The 6,000-nt window shown below is 46.2% G+C and overlaps 1 non-coding gene across 1 annotated transcript; it reads right to left on the minus strand.

The window, feature by feature from the left end:
* Positions 1-5,330: 5,330 nt before the first annotated feature.
* Positions 5,331-5,404, minus strand: TRNAQ-CUG. Its single transcript has one exon. It is a non-coding gene; the product is annotated as a tRNA-Gln (tRNA).
* Positions 5,405-6,000: the final 596 nt, after the last annotated feature.

A 6,000-nucleotide genomic window follows, 5' to 3' on the forward strand; every position in this document is an offset into this window, starting at 1 on the left:
GCACAGAGAAGTTATGTAACTCGCCCAAGGTCACACATCTATCTCCAGAAAAAGAAGAGGAAGACCAGGAATGGGTAGATCAGGGCAGGAGAGAGAAGAAGGTATGCAAAGTTGCTAAGAGACAGAACAAATGGGAATTAAGCCTGTGGCTAAGCAGCAAGTTCCCACTGTATAGCACAGGAAATTATACTCAGTGAAGTGAAGTGAAAGTCTTTCAGTCCTGTCGGACTCTTTGTGACCCCATGGACTATACAGTCCGTGGAATTCTCCAGGCCAGAACACTGGAGTGGGTAGCCTTTCCCTTCTCCAGGGGATCTTCCCAATCTAGGGATCAAACCCAGATCTCCCGCATTGCAGGCGGATTCTTTACCAGCCGAGCCACAAGGGAAGCCTAGTTATGTTCAATATCATGTAATAAACCATAAATATATATTTTTTAAGTTAAAACCTAGGGACTTCTCTGGCAGTCCAGTGGTTAAAACTCTACATTCTCAATGCAGGAGGCACAGGTTCGATTCCCTGGTTGGGGAACTAAGATCCCATATGCCATGGATGGTGTAGCCAAAAAATAAAGAAATAAAGGGGAGGGGGGGTAGGTGGGGCCCTTTAACAGAGAGAGAGAGAGAGAGATAAGCCAGTGGATTGGTGAATACAGGGAAAATAGCTTTAGAGAGGTGGTAGGAGCTAAGGTCCGAAGAAGGCAATGACACCCCACTCCAGTACTCTTGCCTGGAAAATCCCATGGACTGAGGAGCCTGGTAGGCTGCAGTCCATGGGGTCGCTGAGGGTTGGACATGACTGAGAGACTTCACTTTCACTTTTCACTTTCATGCACTGGAAAAGGAAATGGCAACCCACTCCAGTGTTCTTGCCTGGAGAATCCCAGGGACAGGGGAGCTTCGTGGGCTGCCGTCTATGGGGTCACACAGAGTCGGACACAATTTAAGTGACTTAGCAGCAGCAGCAGGAGCTAAGGTCAGTTTGCAAAAGATAATGACCAAGAAGCACACAAAAAGATACTCAAAGTTACTAGTCATTGTGTATATGCTCAGTCTTGTCCGACTCTGTGGCCCCATGGGCTGTAGCCCGCCAGGCTCCTCTGTCTGTGGAATTACCTAGGCAAGAATACTGGAGTGGGTTGCCATTTCCTACTCCAGGGGATCTTTCCAACTTAGGGATGGAACCCATATCTCCTGCATTGGCAGGCGGGTTCTTTACCGCTGTGTCATCTGGGAGGGTATTAGTCATTAGAGAAATGTAAGTCAAAACCACAATGAGGTGCCCCTTCACCGTCATCAGAAGGGCTATAATCAAAAAAAGGGACAATACCAAATGATAGGAAGGATGTGGGGGAATGAGAAGTGGCTAAAATGGGGCCGCCAGCATGGACGACAGTTTTCTGTTTCCTCCATCAGCTGCACCTGGAATGACCACAGGGTCACGCCTATGCGTATACCCAGAACAGGTGAAAACAGGCGTTCAAACCATAATTTGCACATGAATGTTCCCAGCAGCTGTAGTCACTGCTGTTTTCACAGAGGTGAAAACAACCCAAATGTCCATCAACGGATGAAGGAATCAACAAAATGTGGTATACCTGATGGGAAATTATTCATCCCCATAAAAGAGAATGGGTCCATGCTGCAACATGGAAACAAGGCTGAGTGGAAGAAGCTAGATCTGAAAGATCACATATTGGATGAGCCCATTTTTATGATTTGTCCAGAAGAAGCAAATCCACAGAGACAGAAAACAGATGAGCAGAGGTCAGGGGATGTGGGGAGGGGGGAATGGTGAGTGACGGCTACATGGGCACAGAGTTTCCTTTTGGGGTGAGGGGGGACTTCCCTGGTAGTCCAGTGGTTAAGACTCCATGCTTCCAATGCAGGGGATCTGGGTTCGATCCAGGAACTAGATCCCACATGTGGCAACTTAAGACCCAGCAGAGTCAAAAAAAAAGAAAAAAAGATAGTGGTGATGGTACAATATTGTGAATGTGCTTAATGCCACGGAATTATACATTTTAAATGGTGACAACAATCAATTTCATAATACACAAATTTAAAAAATTTTTAGATGATGAGAAAACAGAGGTGTTAAGCACACATGATTTAAAAAAATAATACACATGAGGGGTTCCCTAGTTGCTCAGTGGTAAGAAATCTACCTGCCAGTGCAGGAGACATGGGTTCGATCCCTGATCCAGGAAGATCCTGCATGCCCTGGAGCAGCTAAGCCCCTGAGCCAAAACTATTGAGCCTGTGCTCTGGAACCCGGGAGCCACAACCACTGAGCTCTCAAGCCTAGAGCCCATGCTCAGCAGCAAGAGAAGCCACCCCAATGAGAAACCTGTGCACAACTAGAGAGTAACATCTGCTCTCCTTAACTAGAGAAAACTCTCACAGCAATGAAGATTCAGCACTCAAAGATAAATAAATAATTTAAAAAAAACATAAAAGTATTCTGTAATAACTTATATGCATGCTCGGTGGCTCCAGTCGTGTCCAGCTCTTTGCGACCCCATGGACCCCACCAGGCTCCTCTGTCCATTGGATTTCCCAGGCAAGAGTACTGGAGTGGGTTACCATTTCCTTCTCCAAGGCATCTTCCCAACTCAGGGATCTGGACCCCCATCTCTTATGTCTCCTGATGGGCAGGCAGCTTGTTAACCACTTGCACCACCTAGGAAACCCAACCTAAAGAATCTGAAAATGGAGGGATATATGTATATGTATAACTGAACCACTTTGCTGTACACTTGAAATGAACACAACATTGTAAACCAGCTACATCCCAATATAAAGTAAAAACTAAATTAAAAAATACACATGGCAATGTCCAAAAACAGTTAGGGAGGGATTGGTGGAGAGAAAGGCTTGAGGGAGATCTGGGGAGATGGCAGTGGAGTGAGACCCAGTCAAGGTCCCTGCTCTAAGGTTCCTGAGAGCCTAGGGTGGACCTCGTGGAAATCTCACAGGTCTCTGGAGGATACAGACCCACCCCCAGGGGGTAGACAGGGCTGATATGGGGGAAGCCCAGAGCAGGCACTCCACCACACAGCCTACAGTTCAGGAAGGCTTCCTGGAGGAGAAGAAGGATAAAGAGGGGTCTGATAGAAGAGACTGGATGGGGAGGAGTGTGGGTCTAGAGTAGAAAAGGAGCCTAGAATTTCTTTTTTTTTTTTTTAATATTTATTTATTTGGCTGCACCAGGTCTTAGTTGGGACACATGGAATCTAGTTCCCTAACCAGGGATCAAACCCAGGTCCCTGCATTGGGAGCTGAGAGTCTTAGCCACTGGACCACCAGGGAAGTCCCAGGAGCCTGGAATTCCTAAAGCACAGATCAACCTTGACACTCCTCGGATGGAAACCCTCCCAGGGATCCTCAGTGCCCTTGGGTGAAAGTCCACACTCCAGAATTACCTGTGTTCATTCAGCACACCCTCTCTGAGCAGCTACTGTGAGCCCCGCCCTGCACCAGTAATGCTGGGATACAGTGGGGAGGAGACAGGCCCTGCCTGCCTTCATGGGACTCAAACTGCCGCGGGGGAGACAGGTGTGAAACAAACCGTTTCCCAGCCTGACAGGTGTTAGTCTGATGGCTGCTATGGGAGTGAACCCAGCCCCCAGGGGGTTCCCCACTTTGATTATGCCTGAGGGGCTATTTCACAGTTTTTGCAGAGTACTGCCTCTGTTGTTTGTATCTTAAAGATCTGTCCTCTTATAAACAAGCTTCTCCTGTATAGCACGGGAAAGTATGTGCAATATCCTATGACAAAGCATAATGGAAATGAATGTGAAAAAGAACTTGAAAAAGAACGTCTAGGAGCGTCCCTGGGGGTGTAAAGAGTCCACCTGCCGATCCAGAAGACACGGGTTTCATCCCTGACCTGGGAGGATCCCGCATACCTTGGGGCAGCTGGGCCCATGTGCCACGACTGTTGAGCCTGTGTTCCAGAGCCAGGGAACCACAATTACTGAAGCCCATAACCAGAGAGAAGCCCTGGCAGCAACCACGACCCAGCACAGCCAAAAATTAAGAAATAAACTTATTTTTTAAAACTCTTACAAAAAGAATGTCTATATACGTATCACTGAATCACTTTGCTGTACAGTAGAAATTAGTATTGCTAAACCAACTCTACTTCAGTAAAATAAATTGTTAAAAATTTGTCCTTTCATTCAAGTCTTTTTTCTTACTCTGATGGGTTTCCCTGGGGCTACCTTAGGCTCACACCAAGCTACAAAGTTCATGAAGTCCAGTTACTTTTTCCCCAACATGCATTACAATAAATCACCTGGAAATCATCCCTAATGCTACTTTGGGAACCCGGTGACCTACACTCTGGAGATTAAGGGACACCTTCCTGAAGGGAGCCCATTGTAAGCTAAGACTTGCAAGATAAATGGAGTTAGACAAGGGTGGAGGGGAGCAACAGGTGCAAAGGCCCAGAGGTGGCAGACATAGGGAAAGAAGGCTGGTCAGGCTGCTGGCATCTGAGAGCTCAGCTGCATGAGGCTGAGGGACTGAGTGACCTTACACCCGAGGTTTCAAGTTTGATCTCAGAGGTCGTACCCAGTCACTGATGGGTTTGTTGTCATTGTCATTATTACTTGTAATTGCCAGGCAATTCACATACCATGAAACTCACTTGTTTAAAGTGATCCATTCCAAGGTTTTTGTTTTTTTTTTTTTAATAAGAACTTTTAAAAAGTATTTATTTGTGTTTGGCTGCACCAGGTCTTCGTTGCTTCAAGGGTTTTTCTCTTGCAGCAAGCATGGGTTACTCTCTGGTTGCAGTGCTCAGGCTTATCACTGCAGTAGCTTCTTTATTTTCGGAGCACCAACTCTAGGGCACTGGGCTTCACTAGTCGAAGCACATGGGCTCCAGGGTGCAGGCTCAGCAGCTGTGGCACTAGGGGTTTTGCTGCCCCGAGGCATGTGGGATCTTCCCCGACAAGGGATGGAACCGATGTCTCCTGCTTTGCAAGGCAGATTCTTAACCACTGGACCACCAGGGAAGCCGCTCCATGGTTTATTGCATATGCATTCACAGGCTTGCGTGACCATCACCACTATCTAGTTCCAGAACATTTCCATCATTCCAACAAGAAACCCTGTATCATTAGCAGTCCCTTCCTATCCCCCACCCTCCCCACCAACCCTAAGCAACCACTAATCTGTTTTCTGTCTCTACCAATTTGTCCATTCTGGACCTCTCGTATAAATGAAATCCTGCCACATGTGGCCTCTGTGTCTGGCTTCTTTCACTTTGCATTATGTTTCTTTTTATTTTTTAGCTCCGCCTCATGGCTTATGGGAACTTAGTTCCCTGACCAGGGATTGAACCTGGAATCTTGGCAGTCAGAGTGCAGAGTCCTAACCACTGGACCACCAGAGGATTCCCAGCATAACGTTTTCAAAGTTCATGTATGCTATAGCGTGAGTCAGAATTTCATTCCTTTCTATGGCGGAATAATATTCCACTGCAGGGTCTCCCAAGGTAATAGAAATAAAAGCAAAATAAACAAATGGGACCTAATCAAACTCACAAGCTTTTGCACAACAAGGGAAACCATAAGCAAAATAAAAAGACAACCTATGGATTGGGTGGAGAAGGAAACTGCAACCTACTTCGGTATTCTTGCCTGGAAAATCCCATGGACAGAGGAGCCTGGTGAGCTATTACAGTCCATGGGGTCGAAAAAGAGCTGGACGTGACTTAGCAACTAAACAACAACAACATGGATTGGGAGAAAATATTCGTAAATGATGCAACTGACAAGGGCTTAATTTCCAAAATATACAAACAGCTCATACAACTTGAAAACAAAAAAATCAAACCTATCAAAAAATAGACAGAAGACCTACATAGCATTTCTCCAAAGAAGATACAGATGGCCAACAAGCACATGAAAAGATGTTCAACATCGCTAAAAATTATCAGAGAAATGCAAATCAAACCTACATTGAGGTATCGCCTCACGCCGGTTAGAAT

Source organism: Oryx dammah, unplaced genomic scaffold (assembly GCF_014754425.2).
Source record: "Oryx dammah isolate SB20612 unplaced genomic scaffold, SCBI_Odam_1.1 HiC_scaffold_13, whole genome shotgun sequence".
In the NCBI taxonomy this organism is placed as follows: Eukaryota; Metazoa; Chordata; class Mammalia; order Artiodactyla; family Bovidae; genus Oryx; species Oryx dammah.